General features: G+C 41.1%; 1 pseudogene; it reads left to right on the forward strand.

Moving 5' to 3' along the window:
* Positions 1-1,995: 1,995 nt before the first annotated feature.
* LOC117976048 (anamorsin-like) lies at positions 1,996-6,558 on the forward strand (annotated as a pseudogene).
* The last annotated feature ends 15,891 nt before the right edge of the window (positions 6,559-22,449 follow it).

Genomic DNA, 22,449 nt, shown 5'->3' on the forward strand with positions numbered 1-22,449 from the left:
TTCTTTATTCTTTCCAAAATGAGGGAAACAAAACTAAATTCCAGTTTCCATGATCATAACACAGAAGCTTTTCTACTATAAACATTGTATTTTAGGCTCCTACCCAGGAATTGTCTTTTATTTTAGGTGGCTAACCAGGAATTGAATTGTCTTAAAAGACAATGTGTAGGAGAAATAGCAATTACAGATCTTCCTAACTCTGATCTAATTTTGTGTACAAGCCATTTTTAGTGAAGGTACTTGGGCACAGCTTTTATTCCTTTAGATTTTGTATTCATCAAAAAGCGAGAAAAAATGGGGTGACAAAACTCATCTATTTCCCTCTTATTTCACTTTTGAAGGAAATCAGAGCACTTGTACTTCCATGTTCTGTCTTTGACCTAAGAAATATTTATTTCTATAGTGTTCTATTATTAGGAAAATCAATATTGGCCGAGCACCATGGCTCACGCCTGTAGTCCCAGCACTTGGGAGGCTGAGGCAGGCAGATCACCTGAGGTCAGGAGTTCAAGACCAGCCTGGCCAACATGGTGAAACACTGTCTCGACTAAAAATATAAAAATTAGCTGGGCATGGTGGTGCACACCTGTAATCCCAGCTACTCGGGAGGCTGAGGCAGGAGAATCGCTTGAACCCTGGAGTTGGAGGTTGCAGTGAGCTGAGATCACGCCACTGCACTCCAGCCTGGGCGACAAGAGCCAAATGTCTCAAAAAAAATAATCAATATGTAAATTTTAAAGTTTTATTCTACTTATATGAATAATAGAAAAGTCCACAAAGATTAGGTCAAATATATTCTATCTTGTTATTAATCGTTTTTGGGTTTTTTTTGTTTTTTGTTTTTTTGAGATGGAGTTTTGCTCTTGTCGCCCAGGCTGGAGTGCAATGGCACGATCTCGGCTCATTGCAACCTCCGCCTCCTGGGTTCAAGCGATTCTCCTGCCTCAGCCTCCTGAGTAGCTGGGATTACAGGTGCCCGCCACCACACCTGGCTAATTTTTGTATTTTTTAGTAGAGATGGGGTTTTGCCATGTTGGCCAGGCTGGTCTCAAACTCCTGACCTCAGGTGATCCACCTCCCAAAGTGCTAGAATTACAGACGTGAGCCACCACGCCTGGCCATTTTTTTGCATTTTTTAGTAGAGACGGAGTTTCACCATGTTGGTCAGGCTGGTCTCGAACTTTTAACCTCAGATGATCCACCCACCTCGGCCTCCCAAAATGCTGAGATTACCAGTGTGAGCCACTGTGCCCAGCTGTTATTAAGTGTTTTATGGAAGGTATGAAAATAAAAGACAGAACCCTATAAAAATATAGAACTTTTCTTGGCTCTTAGCACTGGCCAGGAAAATACAATTTGTAATCTGAATTTTAGAGCATGTGGTAAGAGGCTTTTTATGTGTAACCATGCACTACAACTAGAGATGGGAAAAACATAATGGTTTTTTAAATTTATTCCTTTTAAAAAATAAATTTCTTGACATCCAGTTCTAGTCACGATTGAGTAGCTGGTACTGGACTCACCTTTCTGATGTAAACAACAATAGAAGCTAGACACATTACGTAAAATGACAACATGCGTCACTGGATTATTATCCTTCAGAAAAGGGAAGCACGTGGCCAACCTCACATTCATCCCAGCACAGAGAGATGGAGCCCAAAGAGAGAGCGGCAGTGTCTCTGGGCAGAAGAAACAAAGATCGGAGCTCAGGCCTTCTAACACAGCTGGGTTTGGAGGGCAAGGTCACTTAGAGGCAGGAGCTACAGAAAAGGAGCCCTCAAAAATTGCATTAAAATTTCCCTCAGCTATTCAGCCCACTGTTAAGATCTGTATTTGCAGGGCAAGACTTCAGAATGTCTAGCAGATAATAGTTTTTGGGAGGCTGAGAGCTGAACAGAGATTTCAGAGGCTGCACAATAATGTGGATATGCAGGAGGTTAGGCTCATTCTAATGTAGAATGTGTAAACCTTCGTGGATGTCTAGGTATTCATGGAGACTCTAGAAAGCCCACATCCTAGGATTATGGACCATGAATGACCAGTGTTACACAGTAGGAGTGAGGGCTACATTTATTTATTTATTATTTATCTATTTTTTAAATGTAATACTGTTTATTTAACTTCAAAAACATTTCAACATTCTAAGCAAAAAATAACAAAATAGCAAATTGTGTTTAAGTACAGAAGGTTCTTGAACTTTCATTGATACAGTGGCTCTTCGCTTTGCTGACAATGAAGAGTTCTACAGTTTGTTTAAAAACAAACAGTTGAAAAACTACCCCACTTAACTAAAACAAAACAAAACGAAACAAAAAAACTTCTCATGCCAGCTGATCCCCCTTTGTCCACGGCTAAGATGGCAGCAGAATGCTGTCATTATATACAGAAACAAGACAACCTGAAGCTAAATGGATGCCACTGCAGAGTCAACAGGCCCAGCCTCACAGTGCAGGTCCTGAGCTATCGCCCCTCCAAAAGGCATCTTCTCCACAGCCTCGATGCCAAGCAAGGAGCATCCGAGTTCGTCTCGTTTGTTTTGTTCTTTTTACAAATATATGTATATACACACACACACACACACACACAATTGATAACTTAGAATTTCTAGCCAATAACCATATAGTTAACACCACCTTACCAAAAAAAAAAAAAACAAAACAGAAACATCTTTAGATGCCTTGTCACACACCAAAGCAAAGTGCACAGAGGGAGGAGAACACGAGAGTGCCTTTTCATTTTGAAAATGTTTGTGTGGGGTCGACGGCTGAGGAGAAGCTGGGAGCGAGCCCAGGCGGCAGTTTTTAGGTCCATCAGCACTGCACTGCAGGAATGGCAGATTTTGGGATCTCTGCTGGCCAGTTTGTGGCAGTGGTCTGGGATAAGTCATCCCCAGTGCAGGCTCTGAAAGATCTGGTGGATAAGCTTCAAGTGTTAACTGGCAATGAGGGCCGCGTGTCTGTGGAAAACAACCAGCTGTTGCAGTCTGCCCACAAATAATCCAGCTTTGACATTATTTTGTCGGGTTTAGTCCTGGGAAGCACCACTCTACTGAGTGCTGAGATTTTGGCTGAAATCGCCCGGATCCTTCGGCCTACTGGATGTCTTTTTCTGAAAGAACCAGTAGATCCAGCTGTAGATAACAACAGCAAAGCGAAGACAGCAAGCTGTGTTCAGCCCTGACTGCTTCTGGTCTTGTGGAAGTGAAAGAGCTGCCATGGGAGCCCTTAAGCCCTGAGGAGGTACAGTCTGTTCAAGAACACCTGGGTCAGGAAAGTGACAGCCTGCTCTTTGTTCAGATCACAAGCGAAAAAAAAAAAAAAACAAAAAACAACTTTGAAGTGTGTTCTTCTAGTCAGCTTAAGCTTTCCATCACCAAGAAGTCATCTCCTTCAGTGAAGCCTGCTGGGTACCCTGCTGCTGCCAAGCTGTGGACCCTCTCAGCCAATGATATGGAGGATGACAGCATGGATCTCATTGACTCAGAGGAGCTGCTGGATCCAGAAGATTTGAAGAAGCCAGATCCGACTTCCCTGCAGGCTGCTCCTTGTGGGGAAGGGAAAAAGAGGAAGACCTGCCAGAGCTGCACCCGTGGCCTTGCCGAAGAAATGGAAAAAGAGAAGTCAAGGGAGCAGATGAGCTCCCAACCCAAGTCAGCTTGTGGAAACTGCTATCTGGACAATAGTTTCCACTGTGCCAGCTGCCCCTACCTTGGGATACCAGCCTTCAAACCTGGGGAAAAGGTGCTTCTGAGCAATAGCAGTCTTTACCATGCCTAGGAGGGACCCGACATGGGACACATCTGCTCCTTTGGCCAACTCCTGTTCCTCAAATCCCACCACGGTGCTCCTCCCACCTCCTCTGGATTTCTTCTCTCTGAGATCCATTTGCAAAGTGGGTGCTTAGCAGACAGATTGAAGCTGGCTGGGGGGGCACAGTGGTGTGTAGTGTATATCAAAAGACCAAGGTATTATGGGGCCCCATTACCCAGAATGGGATGGGTTTCTTCACCTCATGTTAAGAGAAGGGAGTATGTCCTGAAGAAGCCCTTCTCCTCATGTTAAAATGCTGACCAAAACACTCTTGAGCCCAGGCATCCTTGAGCATCAAAACTCTGTGACAAAGCTCCAGGCCCTGGCCCCTAGTCTAATCTCAGCAATGCTGCCAGCTACTTGTCTTTCAGAGTTGTTAGTTTACTCCATACTTTGTGACACGGTCAAGTGTCTCATGACCTCAGGGCACCAGAGGAGTCATTCACTGGTTGGCGTGATGATATCCAGTGTCCCTCTGCCCCCTTCTACCCCCAGCCCCATTTTACTGTAGCATTGCATCTGTGTCCTGTTGCCATTTCTGTTAACCTTCAGGTATTAAACTTGCTGCATATCTTGAAAATAAATAAAACAAAAATGTTTGGAAATATGTACAAATTTGATACAGTTTCAGGGTTCTCTGGACACCCATGGCCACTTCATGTAAACCACTGACAATTTCTAGAGCACTTTGAGAGGCTACAATATGATCATGATCAAATTTTATAATTCTCAGATAAAAGATGTGTCAATTATGTCATGTGAGGGCTAAATTTAAATAGACACTTGCTGCTAGAACAAGATTCAACATTCAGAAGAATATAATCTAGAGCCCATCCACTGTATTAATCACTATATACAGCATACAAAAAAAAGTCACTGAACATGCAACAAAAAAAGAAAAAGGAAGAAACAACCAATCAGGAGATAAAATAGTAAAAGAAGCAGACCCAGAGATGATTCAGATACAAGAGTTAGTGGACAAGGATTTCAAAATAATGATCATGAGTATGTTTTAAAAAATTGGAAAGATGGATAACATGGATGAAAAAGTACTTTAACCGATCATTTGAATCTATGAATATGAATCAAATGGACATTTTAGAAGTGCAAGTTGAAATGTCTGAAATTAAGAACTATTTGAATGGTTACAGCACCAGGCTAGATTCAAAAATATTCACAGAAAATATTCAAATGGAACACAGAAGGAAAAAAACATAATGGGGATAAAAAATAACAGAGAGATGTGGGGCATAGGCAAAAGGTCTAATGTATGTGCAATTAGCATTTAGAAAGAGAAGAGAAAGAGAAAGAACATAAGTAACCTTGAAAAAATAATGGCTGAGAATTTTCCTAATCTAATAAATGATAAAGTTCACAGATTCAAAAAGCTTCACAAAAAGCTTCAAGCAGGATAATAAAAGCACACCTAAGCAAAGCACAATAAAACTTCTGAAAACTTAAGATAAAAAGAAAATCTCTTTTTTTTGAGACAAAGTCTTGCTCTGTTGCCCAGGCTGGAGTGCAGTGGCACTATCTTAGCTCACTGCAACCTCCACCTCCTGGGTTCAAATGATTCTTGTTCTTCAGCCGCTTGAGTGGCTGGGACTACATGCATGCGCCACCACACCCAGCTAATTTTTGTATTCTTAGTAGAGATGGGATTTCACCATGTTGGCCAGGCTGGTCTCCAACTCCAGACCTCAAGTGACCCGTCCTCTTCGGCCTCCCAAAGTGCTGGGATTACAGGCATGAGCCACCACACCTGGTCCAAAAAGAAAATCTTAAAAGCAGCCCAGGGCCAGGCATGGTGGCTCACGCCCGTAATCCCAGCACTTTGGGAGGACAAAACGGGTGGATCACCTGAAGTCAGGAGTTCGAGACCAGCCCGGCCAACATGGTGAAACCCCGTCTCGACTAAAAATACAAAAATTAGCCAATCGTGGTGGTGTGCGCCTGTAATCCCAGCTACTCAGGGGCTGAGGCAGGAGAATCACTTGAACCGAAAGGCAGAGGTTGCAGTGAGCAGAAATCGTGCCACTGCACTCCAGCCTGGGCAATAGAGCGAGACTCTTAAAAAAAAAAAAGGCAGCCAGAGAAAAAAATGATATAATTTCTCTTGGGGAACAACAATAAAGATAACTGATCTCTTAACAAAAACCTATGGACAGCAGAAGACAATAACATCTTTAAAATGCTGAAAGAAATACAAAGCTAAACAAAAACCCTGTCAACCTAGAATTCTGTTACCCTCCACCAAAAAATACTTCAAATATGAAAGTGAAAAAAATGTCCTCAGACAAATAAGAACTGTGAAGCTGCACACCTAGTAGACTAACATGAGAAAAATCCTAAAGTAATTTATCAGGTCAGAGAAAATGATCCCATGTCATCATGCCCAGTAAATATGAAAGAAGGCCATTCACCCTTTTTTTTTTTTGAGATGGAGTCTCGCTCTGCCACCCAGGCTGGAGTACAGTAGTGTGATCTTGGTTCACTGTAACCTCCACCTGCTGGGTTCAAGCAGTTCTCCTGCCTCAGCCTCCCTAGTAGCTGGGATTATAGGCAGCTGCCACCATGCCGGGCTAATTTTTGTGTTTTTAGTAGAGACGGGTTTTCACCATGTTGGCCAGGCTGGTCTCGAACTCCCGACCTCAGGTGATTTATCTGCCTCAGCATCCCAAAATGCTGGGATTACAGGTGTGAGCCACCATGCCTGGCAGACCATTCACTATTAAAACAACAATCATAATATATTTGCAGGGTTTATAACATAGGTAGAAAATAAAATATACCATCTTGGGCAACATAGTGAGACCCTGTCTCTACAAAAAGTTCAAAAAATTAGCCAAGTGGTGGGAGGCTGAGGTGGGAGGATTGCTTGAGACCAGGAGGTAGAGACTGCAGTGAGCTGAGATTGTGCCACTGTACTGCAGCATGGGTGACAGAGCCAGAATGATACCTCCCTAAAATGAGGAAAAGGTAAGAATATGCATTATCACCACTTCTGTTTGACATTATATTGAAAATCCTAGCCAGTGTGATAAGACAGGAAAAAGAAATAGGTGTGCAGATTGAAAAAGAATGAAGCAAGACTGTCTTTATGGCAGTCATGATTATTTACATTTAAAATCTTTAAAAATCTATGAAAAAATACTAAAACTGAAAAGTGAATTTAGGAATATTGTGTAATACAAAGTCAATATACAGTCAACTGTATTTTTATCTGCTACCAACAAACAATTGAAATATAAACTTTAAAAATGCCACTTAGATAGTATTCAAAAATATAAAATATTTGGGAATACATTTGATAAAATATCTTCAAGACATTTATACTCCAAACTATAAAACATTGTAAGAAAATTTAGCAAATACCTAAATGAATGGCAATATATAATGTTCATAGAATAGAAATTTAGTATTATTAGGGTAACAATTTTCCCCAATTTGATATATAGATTCAACATAATCCTGATCAAAATACCAAGCAGCCCTTTTTTTTGTAGCAAATGAAGATGAGTGTGAAATTTATATTTATATGGCATTGGATTGGAATGAGAAGTATTGGCATAGACTGGGCACGGTGGTTCACACCTGTAATCCCAGCACTTTGGGGGCCCAAGGCGGGCAGATTGCTTGAGCCCAGGAGTTCCAGACCAGTCTGGGCAATAGGCTGGGAAACCCTGTCTTTACTAAAAATAAAAATAAAGAATTGGTGTAGATTCATGGTTTTCAACACACATAGTTAGGTATAGAAAATTCAAAGACCTAGGAAAAACAATCTTGAAAAAGAAGAACAGAGTTGGAGAGCTTATACCACCTGATTATAAATGTTATAGTAACCAAGTACCATGGGATATTGGTGTATTGATAGACTACAGATCAATGGAACAGAATAGAGAGTCCAGAAATGAATCTCCAATATATGGTAATTTATTTACTTGTTTATTTTTTAGAGATAGGGCCTTGCTCTCTCTCAGGCTGTAGTGCAGTGGCACAATTTTAGCTCACTGCAGCCTCTATCTCATGGGCTCAAGTGATCATCCCACCTCAGCCTCCTGAGTAGCTAGGACTACAAGTGCACACCACCACACCTGGCTAATTTTTAAATTTTTGTAGAGACAGAGTCTCACTATGTTGCTCAGGCTGGTCTTGAACTCCTGATCTCAAGCAATCCTTTCCCCTTGGCCTCCCAACATGCTGGGAATACAGGTGTGAGCCACCATGTTCAGCTGGTAATTGATTTTTGACAAAAGACCCAAGGTCATTCATCAGGAAATGAATATATTTTTCAATAAATGGTGTTGGAAAACTGGAAATCTGTAGGAAAAAATAACCTTGACCTCTGTCTCATAGCATACACAATTTTTTTTTAAATAGGGGAATACATTTCTGAATTTAGGGTAGGTAAGTGTTTCAGACAGGACACACAAAAAAGCGCACTAGCCATAAAATTAAAAACGTATACATTGGACTTTGTAAAAAGTAAAAATTCCTGCTCAATACCATTAAGAAAATAAAAGGCAGGCCACAGTGTGGTTGAAAACATTCTCAATGTATTTATTGAAAAAGGACTTGGATCCAGAATAGATGAACTCCTACAAACCAATAAACAAGAAAAACAACTTTATAAGTGGGCAAAAACCCAATCAGACTTTTGACAAAGGAAGATGTATAAATGTCTAGTAAGAACATGCCACGTGATGGGGATTTGGTGAGGGTAGGGGGAGGCAGCTGCAATGGGTTAGAACAGTATATCAGAGCCTGAGAAGGGTGAGTAAAGCATCCCCACAGTGGGAAGTCCTGGCATGGTCAGAGCCCAGGTAGGGGGAGAAGGCTAATCATGTAGGAGGAAGCCTGGCATGGAGGAATTCAGAGCTCCAGCAGAGAGAGAGAGAGAGGTGGTCATATCCAGGGACAGTTCAGCATGGCATATTGGAATAGGAGCCCCAGGGTGAGACAAATATCCAGATAGGGGCAGCCCAGTGTTGGATATCACAGCCTGAGCTAGGAGAGCAGAGTCCATAGAGGAGGTAGCCCAACCTGGGGAGTTAGAGTCTCAGCCGGGTAAGAGAGGTGTTACTGTGAAGGTGGCCCAGCATGGGGAGTCAGAGCCTAAGTGGAGTCAGGAGGGCATCTACTGGAGGGAGGCTCAAAGAAGATTATAAGGTGAAGACTTCAAGAGGTGAGGTGAAGAGGGCACACTGGCAGAGGGATGACCTAGAATGGAGTGTCAGAGAGTGAACGTGATGAAGAGGTTACCACGCTGGGGAGGGGATGGCAATGAACATGGAAGGTTGGATGCACTTAGCACATTGACCAAATAAGTGAATATAATAAGGACAGCACATGTCAGAGAAAGGGGCTATTGGATGCAGAAAGGGGGATTGGATTTAGAAGTATTGGCATAGGCTGGGCATGGTGGCTCATGCCTGTAATCCCAGCATTTTGGGAGGCTGAGGTGGGCGGATCGCTTGAGCTCAGGAATTCGAGACCAGCCTGGGCAACATGGCAAAACCCTGTCTCTACTAAAAATAAAAATAAAAGAAGAAAAAATATTGGTGTACACTCATGGTTTTCAATAAACATAGGTACAGAAATAAATACAGTTGTAAATGTATATGTTTGTGTGTCTGTATGTGTGTGTATCCATCCATATATTCTCCAGCTCTGTTCTGAGAGAGGCCCTGGAAGCAGTAACATGACAAGTACCTAAATTTTGGTTTCTAGATACAATTTTTCACTAAAAGAAACTAGGCTTCCTTGGAGAAATGGCTGATTCCAGGGATGGACAGAAAAAATATAGGGGACTCTGGATATTTTTGTTCCAGAGAGGAATAGGTTGTTCCAAGAATGATAAGAACATGTGTGTCAAAAGGACACAAAAGCCAGTTTGGAGAGCCAAATTTAGTACCATTTGAGTATTAAAATAAATGATAGATTATGACCCACCGAAGAATATAGGAAACCACAAGTTTATGCAGATATAAATTAATAAATGAACAAATTAAAAATCTGTCTGGGAAGCAACTTGTTAACTAATCTGAGAGTACCTCTGCAGAAGTATTACTTACAAGGGGAAAACAGTAATTTTTTAGCGGAGAAGACTTGCAAACACCACCTTATTCAGTGATCAGTGAACATCATCAGTAAAGGGGCAAATGAAAGTGATGTGCCTTCTATGATAACCTTGCCAAAGCTGCATAATCTGAATGTAATTATGAAGAAACATTAGATAAACCCAAATTTTGTGGACATGTCTAGAAGTGAAATTTTTAGATAAACCCAAATTTGGGGCTGTTCTACAATGCGATTGGCCTGTAAACTTCCAAAGTAGCAAGGTCATGAAAGTCAAGGCAACCTGAGAACAGTTCCAGCTTGGTGGAGACTAAAGAAATTTGACAACTAAATGCAGCATATAATTTTTGAATCATCCTTTTACTAGAAAGAATATTATTGGGATAATTGTTAAAGTTTGAGGCTGAGCACGGTGACTCATGCCTGTAATCCCAGCACTTTGGGAGGCTGAGGCAAGAGGATCACTTGAGCCCAGAAGTTTGAGGCCAGCCTCGGCAACATGCCGAGATCCTGTCTCTACAAATAAAATAAAATAAAATTTAAATTTTAGAAAAGCTTGAATAGGGTCTGAGAATTAGATGGTTGTATGCACCAATAATTTCCTAATTTGATGGTTGTAAGTGGTTAAGTAGGAGAATGTCTTTGTTAGTATAAAATGCACACTAAAGAATTAGGGGGAATGGAGCATCAGGTTGGCAATTTATTCTAAAATGTTCAGAAAAAAAAGTTCTTTGTTTTGTTCTTGCAACTTTCTCTAAATATGTGATTATGCCAAAATTTTGTTAACTATTATCATCACACACACACACACACACACACACACACAAAATAATACCAAGTGTTTGTGAGGAAAGGGAGCACCTGTCCCACTTTGGAAAATTGTGTGTCTGTTTCTCATAAAGTTAAAGTTACACCTAACTTAGGTGTAACAAACTTTTGCTTCTAGACACATCCACAAAAGGACCTGTGTGTTCTTAGCAGTTTTATTCAACATACCCCCAAACTAGAAAGAACCCAAATGTCCATTAATAAGCAAATGGATAAATTGTGGTTTGTCAATACAATGCGAATACTATTCAGCAATAAATAGGAATGAGCTGCTAACACACAGAACAACATGGATGAATCTCAAAAGTGTTATGTTGCATGAAAGAAGTCAGACACAGGTGAGTTTATACTTATGATTCCATTGATATGAAATTCAAGGACAGTCAAAGCTAAACTACAGTGATTGAAATTAGAATAGAATAGTTGTTGCTTTGGGGGAATGGAGATTGACTGAAAAGCATTGTGGGAAAATTTCTGGGTGCAGAAATATTTTATATCTTTTTTTTTTTTTTTTTTTGACAGAGTCTTTCTCTGTTGCCCTGGCTGGAGTGAAGTGGCGTGATCTAAGCTCACTGCAACCTATGCCTCCCAGGTTCAAGCGATTCTCCTGCCTCAGCCTCCTCAGTAGCTGGGATTACAGGCTCCCGCCACCACACCTAGCTAATTTTCATGTTTTTAGTAGAGATGGGGTTTCACCATGTTGACCAGGCTGGTCTCAAACTCCTGACCTCAAGTGAGCCACCCACCTCGGCCTCCCAAAGTGCTGGGATTACAGGCGTGAACCACCGTGCCTGGCCATGTTTTATATCTTGATTGGGTGGTGGTATATATTTGACAGAACTAATCAAATTGTACATTTAAAATCTATGCATATTGATTTAAACTATATCTCAATTTAAAAAGCTAACTATATCTCAATTTAAAAAGCTAAAAACTTTAAAATGTACTAAATCCTCAGCAGTGGTTATCTCTAGGGAACAGGATTCCCACATTATGTATTTCCGAGGTTTTGAACTATTTCAACCAGTATGTCTTAGTTATTAAAAAGAGCCACACTGAGCATCTAAAAATATAATTACATGAAGATTGTAGGATTTGTCCAAATTGCACTCCAGCAACTAGTTATTTTGGGGAAAACTTAAGTTAGATCTTCTTTTAATATGTACAAAAACTGCTTAGATAAGTCAAAGAGGTAATGTATAAAATCAAGCCATAAATTTTAAATTGTCAAATAATTGAAAACAGGGGTTAACATTTATCTGCTTTCTGAGTTGCAAAGAAACTTTCAACGGTTAAAAGTAATGTTAGGAACTCTAAACAAGTAAATTTTTGCTGCATGAGAATACCCCAATACATAATGAAATGGAAGCAATTAAATGCAACAGGAAGTTGGGGGAATCTACAAAAACATAAGGACATTCAACAGATTTGTAACTAAAGGATGTAAATTCTAGAAAGGAAAAAAGGATGGAAAGAAGGGAGGGAGGAAGGTAGGAAAGAAGGAATGGCAGGAGGGAAAGAAAAAAGACAAGAAGAAAAAGGGAAAGGAGTTAAGGAAGAACAGAGGAGGGAGAACACAGAGGGCTAATCAGCAGGTGAATAAAAAGTAAACCTGAATTTTTACACCCAAATTAAATCTATCAAAGTAGCAAAATTATTGTTAAATGATAGCATTCGATGGCAGCTGTGGCATGGCCAGATGAATGTATGTTCAATACATGGAGGGGTGTAATTGTTAGATTTCTGAAAGCCAATCTAGGGATGTGTAGTGATAATCTTTAATATGATTATATATTTTGAACCAGAAATAACCACATTTTGGAATCCATCTAAAAGAAATAATAAAAACACTGTTTTCAGGATTATTCATAAATCAAAACAAGAAAAATAGTCTAAATGCCAACATTTAGGGACTAATTCTTAAATTATGAGACATCCGTTTGATGGATTATTATTCTACCATTAAATGGTGTTTACAAGGGGTTTTTAATACCACGTTTTTCTTTTTTTAATGCTTTTGTGTGTGTGTGTGTGTGTGCTCACGATAACTTAAGGATAGCAAGGCTGAACTCGTTCAGTTCGGAAATAGAAACTTCCCGGCACAGTTGGCCTCTAAGACACGCTTCAGTTTTGTTCTCCTTCATTGTATTTAAATACTGCCTCCACACCCCCTCTACCCCCACACACATACACACACACACGTGTGTGTGTTTCAGGGGCTGCTCAGGAGGACAGGCGGCTCTGCGCTGCGGCTGTGGTGGGCTCCGTGCACACCGCGCTAGGCTCACAGGGCGGCTGGCAGGTCCAGAGAGCGGCTTGGGAGCAGCTGCTGCGACGGTGGCAGCGGAGATGAAGGTGTCAGCCTGACGCGGGCGGCTCCTGAGAGCTCGCTGGGGCGCCTCAGCGACTCTCACATCTGTTCAGCATCTGGCTGTCACCCCCTCAAGAGAATAACAGATCCCCTTCCCTTCTCCCTTCCAAATGTCCCTCAAGTTCCTCCCAAGGCAAACTCCAGCTGGAAGGGGGCATACTGGGAAGTGTAGTTCCCGTTGCTCTGCATTGCGGAGGAGGGGCGGGAAGGATGCTGAGCGCTGCCTGTCTATCCCAAACAACACGCCAGGTCAAGCTGGAAATCATCCCACCCTACCTGTCAGTCAGCCAGGGAGTCAGAAGGCCACAGGTTGAGTAGGAAAAGGATCTGGATTATAGATAGCAGAGCTTGGACTATACATAGTTTATAAGTAAAATAGTTTTTTTTTAATGTGTATGTCATTCCCAGTATATTTTATTATACGTTTGCAAAACAATACAAGACAGAAGCTGTATTATTTAAAGCAAGTTATACAAATCTTTTAGAAGTTTAGAAAAGAACAGCATTAGAAAGTTTTCACTTGAAACCCTCATATATTGGAGGGAACGTAAAATATGCAGCCACTGTGGAAAACGACTTGGCAGTTCCTCAAAAAGTTAAACCTAGAGTTATCATTATAACCCAGCGATTCTATTCCTAGGTATATCCATTTTCATGTTTACAAAAAGATTGTAAACGTGTTCACACAAAAATCTGTACACTAATGTTCACAGCAGCGTTATGCATAATAGTTCAAACATGGGAACTAACCCGCATATCCACCAACTAATGAATTAACAAACAAAATGTGGTATATCTAGACAATTAAATACTATTTGGCCATGGAAAAATATGAAGTACTGATACATGCAATGACATAGATGACCCTTGAAAGCATTATGCTAAGAGAAAGACACAGAGCCACCTATTTTATTTCATTTATATGAAATGTCAAGAATAGGCAAATCTGCAGAGACAGAAAGATTTGTGGTTGCCTAGGGCTCGGGGTGGGAGGAAACAGGGAGTGGTTGCTAATGGGCTTGGGTTTCTTGTGGGGGCGGGGGGATAAAAATGTTCTCAAATTAGATAGTGATGATGGTTATACAACTCTGTGAACTGAACAACATTTTAAAAATTGTGGTAAAATATACATAATTAAAACTTACCATTAACCATTAAAATATTAACCATTTCAAGTGTACAGTTCAGTGGTGTTAAGTACATTCACATTGTTATGCAAACATCATAACCAGCCACCTGCAGAAGCTTTTCATCTTCCCAAACTGAAACTTTGTGCCCATTAAACAATAACTGCCTATCTCCCTCCACCTGCATCCCCTGGCAACCACCATTCTACTTTCTGTATGAATTTATTATTCTAGGCACCTCATATGAGTGGATTCATACAGTATTTACCCTTTCGTGACTTGCTTATTTCACTTAGCATAATGTCTACAAGGTTCATTCATGTTGTGGCATGTGTTAGAATTTCCTTCCTTTTTAAGGCTGAATAATATTCCATTATACACTTATGCCACACTTCGTTTAGCCATTCATCCATCATGGATACTTGGGTTGCTTTCACCCTTTTTTTTTTTTTTTTTTTGAGATAGAGTCTCGCTCTGTCGCCTAGGCTGGAGTGCAGTGGCGTGATCTCGGCTCTCTGAAAGCTCCGCCTCCCGGGTTCATGCCATTCTCCCGCCTGTCTCCCGAGTAGCTGGGACTACAGGCGCCCACCACCATGCCCGGCTAATTTTTTGTATTTTTAGTAGAGACGGGGTTTCACCGTGTTAGCCAGGATGGTCTTGATCTCCTGGGCTTTCACCTTTTGACTATTGTGAATAATGCTGCTATGAACATCGATGTACAAATATCTGTTCAAGTCTTTGCTTTCAGTTCTTTTGGATATGTACCCAGAAGTGGCATTGCTGGATCATATGGTGATTTTATTTTTAATGTTTTAGGGAACTGCCACACTGTTTTCCATAGCGTGTATACCATTTTACTTTCCCACCAACGGTGCACAAGGGTTCCAATTTCTCCACATCCTCATCAACACTAATTTTCTAGTGCTGTTGTTTATAATAGCCATCCTAATGAGTATAAAATGATATCTCATTGCAGTTTTGATTTGCATTTTGAATTGTACATGTTAGGATGAATTTTATATGTGAATTATATCACAATGAAAAAATGTTCATTGAGAGACCCAAGTAGCACCAAGCACACCTTGTGCCCAGATCTTGGCTTCTAAATAGCTTTCTTCACTAAAGTGGGCCCAATATGGGGCAGAGGAAGTACAAGGTGAGCCTGGGATATTTCACTGTACAAGAAAGCAAGGAAGTGCTCAAAGAATGGCAAGCATATCTAAATGACACTGGTCAAATTTGGGAAAATTTGAGCATCAAAATGAATAATGACCATAATTATTTGTAAATACCGCAAGTAACAATTCATGAGGCCGGGCGCGGTGGCTCACGCCTGTAATCCCAGCACTTTGGGAGGCCGAGGCGGGCGGATCACGAGGTCAGGAGATCGAGACCATCTTGGCTAACACGGTGAAACCCCGTCTCTACTAAAAATACAAAAAATTAGCCGGGCGCAGTGGCTGGCGCCTGTAGTCCCAGCTAGTCGGGAGGCTGAGGCAGGAGAATGGCATGAACCCGGGAGGTGGAGCTTGCAGTGAGCCAAGACAGCGCCACTGCACTCCGGCCTGGGCGAAAGAGCAAGACTCCGTCTCAAAAAACAAAAAAACAAAAACAAAAAACGAAACAAAACAAAAAACAATTCATGAATTCATGGTAATAGAGAGAAAAAGGCAATTCTTTATGGAAAAGTGCTAGTAGCTAATAGATGTAAAAGGAATGATAGAATTTTAAAGTCACCATTTTACAACTTCTAATGAAATAATTTTGGTTCCAGCTTGGTTTGGATGGCAATCCCATCCCAGTTGCTGGGATTGGCAATGGATGTTACAGCCATTAGGTGAACAATCACTAGGGAACCAAATATTCACATGATTATTTGAATCATGCAGATTATTCGTTAACTGCAAATGGAAACATACATTTGCAATGAAGAAATCTGGCAATTACCACCTTAAGCAAGTAATCAAACTCAACATCATGAATCATAGAAAAACTTGATATGTATGCTTCCTAACATGATGTAATATTAAGCATACAACATCACCTACAAAGCATTTTTACTAAAATGTGTGGCCTGAGTGTAAGCAAGCTCCTCTAGACTGGGTCTCTACCTTTCAGGAATTCAGGGAATAGTGGGACAATTTAAGGAATACCATGCAGAATATTTAACAAGGCAATTGACCTGAAATCTTCAAAAAGCCAATATCATGAAAAGAAGCAGTAGCAGTAGCAAGGGGACTGCTGTAGATGAAAAACACTTGAGGGACCTAATTAAACAATTGCAACAACAAAACACACCTGTTCAGTGAGGGCCTACTGCTAGCTGTACTCAGATTTTATAAATGAATGCAAAAATGATGCAGGCATATTAATTTATCATGTATTAGCGATAATCTAAAATATTTATTATTAAAACATTTTAATAAATGGAAATTTTTATTGCAATTTTCTTTCATATTCCCCCCCATGGGAAAAGAAACCATAATCATATAAATGGCTATCCTTGAAAGCAGATAATATAACATGTGCTCCAAGATATTTGTATGATTTATCACTAAATCACAGATTCAGCCTGGAAGAAAATAGAAATGTATGGAACAATTTTTTATTTAATTGGGCATGAGAAACCTTTCTACCTGTTAATGTCATTAATTGCAACATGGGCATCTCCATAACATAATATTTCTAGACATAATGTGCTTTTTTTTTTTTTTTTGAGACATAGTCTCAGTCACCCAGACTGGAGTGCAGTGGCGCAATCTCAGCTCACTGCAACCTCTGCTTCCTGGGTTCAAGCAATTCTCCTGCCTCAGCCTCCCGAGTAGCTGGGATTACAGGCATGCACCACCACAACCGGCTAATTTTTGTATTTTTAGTAGAGATGGGGTTTCGCCATGTTGGCCAGGCTGGTCTCGAACTCCTGACCTCAAGTGATCCACTTGCCTCGGCCTCCCAAAGTGCTGGGATTACAGGTGTGAGCTACCACGCCCAGCTCATAATGTGCTTTTAAAATATCACTGTCCAACAGAAATATAATGTGAGCCACAAATGTCAGCCCATATATAATTTTACGTTTTCTAGTAGTCACATTAAAACAAGTAAAAAGAAAATAGGTAAAATTAATTTTAATATTTATATTTTACTCAATATATCCAAAATACTATCATTTCAATAACTAATCAGTATAAAATGATTAAAGAGATATTTTATATTCTTTTATTGTACTAAGTCTTTGAAATCCAGTGTATATATTACGCTTTCAGCAAATCTCAATTGGGACTGGCCACATTTCAAGTACTCAGTAGTGGCTTACATGTGGGACAGTTCCAGTCTGAAATAAAAATACTGGGCCTAATAGAAGTGGCTTTAGGTGTTGCAGGTGAGCAGTATTAAGTACAACATTTTCAAAGGTGAACTTTCCAAATACGTACTTTTGATTTGCATTTGTTCTGGAATATTTTCAAGAATGGAAAAATAAGCTGAAAAATTCTATTTACCTAGCAAGCAACTAATATTTTTGCATTTAGGATAAGAGAGTGGAGATAACAGTGAAAAGAAAAGAGAACCTTCAAGCTTTGTATGTATATGTCAGAATCATGAAACACTGAATTACCTTATAATACAGTTTGCCACTAGGGTCTGAATGCTAGGGACATAAAAGTTCCAAATCCTGTCTATCCTTCCTTCAAACCAGACTTTGCATTTTCCCGTTAGGTTCCCACTGCCCAGACCTTCTTAACCTAAACTCTTTGCCAGTTTTGAATGTAGGCTTCCAAATAGACATGATCTGTGTGGACGCATGGGAGGAGAGGGGAGTGAAGAGTCTGGACCCCCACAAACCAGTCTTGGCTCTGCCAATAACTGAGGAGGATATCCAGGGAAATGCCTTTCACCCCCTGGGCCCGGTTTCCTTATCTATGAGACAAAGAGATCCAACCAGGATAATCCTACAGATTCTTCTAGATCTTTATTATTTCATTTTCATGAACACTTTTAATATACGTATGTTACATATAGTCATTCTCACCCAACCACCTGGGTTGGTAAAGAAGGCTTCTCTCTGTTGTCTCCGCTTCTGAAGTTGCCCCAGCTCTGCCTCACAGATACCACCAGATTTGTCCTTCTTTTCCATGCCCCTGCCTCGAAGACCAGGTGTAGCCCCAGCCACCTCATTGTGTCCCAGCCATCCTGAATGGAATGTTTCTATTATCTGGACTAACCTCATCTTTCCACCTGGAATGCCATCTACCTCCCCGCAGCAACCCAGGCTCATGCAATTTCCCTCAGCTAAGACATTCTCCCCAAACTCCACCTGGCTACTTAAGTCCTCTTTCCCTGCCTAGTGTACATTTCATTGCCTTCAAGGCGCCTCTGCTGTCCTGACTGTTGGCAGGCTGCTCTCATCTTCCTCTGCCCATGTTGGGGTCACTTGTGGTTCACTGCCATTCACGTCTCCTGATTGTTCCCATGTGTATCTTATCTCGCTTGCGAGCCTGCAGGGACAGCTTACTGATTCCTACAGATTCGTGCCTCTGTACTCTCCTCAGCCTCACACTGGTGCTGAGCTCACAATAGGCACTCAGCAGATACTTACAGACCTTTCCAAGGCTTCCCCAGAGTTTAGGGAGGAGATGTCTAGAATGCCAAAAGACAAACATAATACTTGCACTTGAAAAAGTGTGTATGGGGCCCACTGCTACTTTGCCTGGAGAAAATATCAGGTTGTGGAAGACATTGGCCATTTGTGGTAGATTAATTGCAAAAATATTCTAGAGTCTTCACCCTGTCCTATAGCCATATCTGTTGCAATGTGGCTTTGCAGGTCCTCCTATTGGGAGGTGGAGTCCACTTCCCCAGCCTCGAATCTGGGCTGGCCACGTGACCTGCTTTGGCCATTACAATGAGACAGAAGAGAAAAAGTGCCAGTTATGAATGTAGGCTTCCAAATAGACATGATCCGTGTGGACACATGGGAGGAGAGGGGAGTGAAGAGTCTGGACCCCCACAAACCAGTCTTGACTCTGCCAATAACCGAGGAGGATACCCAGGGAAATGCCTTTCGCCCCCTGGGCCTGGTTTCCTTATCTATGAGACAAAGAGATCCAACCAGGATAATCCTACAGATTCTTCTAGATCTTTATTATTTCATGTTCATGAACACTTTTAATATATGTATGTTACATACAGCCATTCTCACCCAACTACACTAATGAATGAAATTAATTGCCAGCTATTGTGGAAAAATATTCTCTATGTGGAAAGTATTCTGTATGTAAAAGTGACACTCCAGCTGTTGTGTTCACATAGTTTTAGTAATCACTAACCACATCTTAAACCATCTTTGAAAATAGTCACTAAAAGAGGAAATACTATTTGCCAGGTGCTTTCATGCACCATTGTCTCATTTAATTCTCGCAACTCTGTAAGTTGGATTTTTCTTTTTTTGAGACAGAGTCTCACTCTGTCGCCCAGGCTGGAGTGCAGTGGTGTGATCTCAGCTCACAGCAGCCTCCGCCTCCTGGGCTCAAGCCATCCTCCCACCTTAGCCTCCCAAGTAAGTAGCTGGGACTACAGGCATGCACCACACTCCTGGCTAATTTTTATATATTTAGTAGAGAGGGGGTTTCGCTATATTTCCCAGGCTGGTCTCCAACTCCTGGGCTCAAGCAATCCACCCACCTTGACCTCCCAAAGTGCTGGGATTACAGGTATAACCCACCATGCCCTGCCTGTAAGGTGGATATTATTAATATTATAATTTATCTTAACTTTTGGGGAAACAAACTCACACACATTAAACAACCTCTGTGAGGTCACACAATTAGTGAATGGTAGGTGGGGCTGGGATGTAGACCCTGGTCCTACCCAGAATGCATACCCTCCCCACTGGGCCACAGGGCCCTGCAACAGTTGGGATATCTCACAGTGACACATGTCTGTTAAATTAGTTACCTACATGCATTCTAGTGTGAAGACAACCCAGTGATACACCTTTAAAGCTAGAAATTTTTTTATACCTTAATTATTTTCCTCCAAACTTTAGGCCTAGGGGCAAGTCCATAATCAGGGTTTTCTTCTAACTCTTGTTTCTTTGGAATAATTCTCCCAGGTACGGTCTGTCATGGTCAGGGATGCACATTTCAGAGAATCACATGTGAATGTTGTATCCAAATGAGATGATATCTGACTTCATAAGGTACACTGATGAGTGGAAGAGAAAGATGTTCTTATAACTTTAAACTTTATTGGACATCAGTGCTGATAGTGTAGTGTAAATTAATACTCTAATAATTCTATGATTATCTTAGAGTAAATAATAAAATAAAAATGTTGTACCTGTTTTGTATTTTAAAGAAGGTCACATTCATTACATGTAAAAATTTTAAATACGCTCCAATTTTTGTAACCTTTGCTTAAAGTTTCTTTGTTTTATAATATAGACTTGATAAAAGGAAGAAATGGGCTTCTACTAAGAGAAACAGTTTCTGTTCATATCCGAGTCATTCAAGGTACACATAACCCTATAAAGATGGCTGGTTTCATGTTAGCCCCTTTTAGAGAGGAACAAAATATACCTAATTTCTTCTAGCACCAAAATAGACAATTATTCTAGAAGGATGGTTGTCTACATACACTCTAATCCTACTCGGGAAACCAGGCAGTGAAACTATTGACTTCCCAACTCAAAGAAACTTTCAGCAAAAAACACAAAAACAAAACTCAAATGTAGATTTCTGCTTCTAGGTGTGACAGAGTAGTTGGTACCGTATTTTCTCTCCTACTGAGAACCACTATGAAAACTAGATTTAAAAAGCTATTTTATGAAAGCTGTTTGAAAGCACTAGAGAAGAAGCGGGATAGCTAGGACTTGAAGGACCAATATCCTGAAGCAAAGAGAAGTGAATTGAGTTGTTTTCTAAATGCATTCTCAGTAGCTTTTCCCCTTGGGGTGTTTGCAAATTCACAGTTCTGGCCGTGGAAGCTGAAGAGAAAGCAGCAGCCCAGAACCTTCAGCAAGCTTACTAGGCCGGGGAGACAAAAATTGCAGTTCAGTGCTACCTAGACAGCTAGGATTTGAGGGGTCAAGATCCCAGAATAAAGGAAACTACAAAGAAGTGAGCCTGAAATTCTATTTATAATCTCCTTTTAAGGCATTTGCTGACAACAAAGTTGAGCTTATAAGATTCCAAAATAAAATAAAATAAAATAAACATGAAGAGAAAGGTGCAAAGGGGCTAAAAAGCTAAGCAGCGATTTTGGCAGTTTCATATTTATGAGGAGACAAATATTGAAGTTCAGAATTCATCATGGATGAAAGACCCTCGTAAAACCCAGGCTCTTCACTTGAGCCCCCTGAACAGGTGATGCCTTAGGCAAACTGGATGTAGAGCAGCATCGGCGGAACAAGATGATCTGCTTTAATCTCTCTGTCTGATAGTGTGAGGAGGGTGTCCATGCGGGGGCGGTTTGGGGTGTCAGAGCTGGAACAACATGAAGACAGCTGCCCAGCACAGGGTGGGAAGGTGTCCATGCAGCAAGGGGAGGGTGAGAACCAGACCAGAGCCAGGTGAGAAGCACATTCACAAGGGGGAGCCCATCTGGGCGTGGGGATCCCAAGCAGGGTGAAGAGGATACCCAGGGTGAGGGGCAAGAGCTGTCACGGGTGTCAGAGCCTGAGCCAGGTGAGGACCGGCATTCACATGGGAGCTGGGGAGGCCTTGGGTGGGGTTTCAGAGCCTCAGCAGGGGAAAGGAGGGCCTCCATGTCGAAGGCCAGCCCAGCACTGGGTGTTGGAGCCCGAGCAGAGTGAGGAGGGTGTTCATACAGGAGGCTGGTCTGAGGGGAGGAGTTGAACCTGGACATGAGTTTTGCATGAGGGAGGAGTGGGTGGCAGTGATGTCAAACTGGTTCCATACTGAATAGCTAGACATATTAAGGATGATTGGAGCCAGGTTTCTCACTGTCAGAGAAGAGAGCACAAACCTGGAAAGGGATTAAACTAGAATGAGCCCTGAGATGCTGGACTGGAACTCAAGGTATTGGTGTAAGCTAATAGTTCTCAATTTACATAGATAGAGATAGAAATAAATATAGATAGAAATATATGTATGTGTGTATGCATATATATACACACCATATACACATATATGCATACATACATATTTTGTGTGTACACACATAATACATATGCACATAATTGTGTTATATAGACACTTGCCCTGTCTACTGAAAGGGC

Source organism: Pan paniscus, chromosome 16 (genome assembly GCF_029289425.2).
Source record: "Pan paniscus chromosome 16, NHGRI_mPanPan1-v2.0_pri, whole genome shotgun sequence".
NCBI classification, from domain to species: Eukaryota; Metazoa; Chordata; class Mammalia; order Primates; family Hominidae; genus Pan; species Pan paniscus.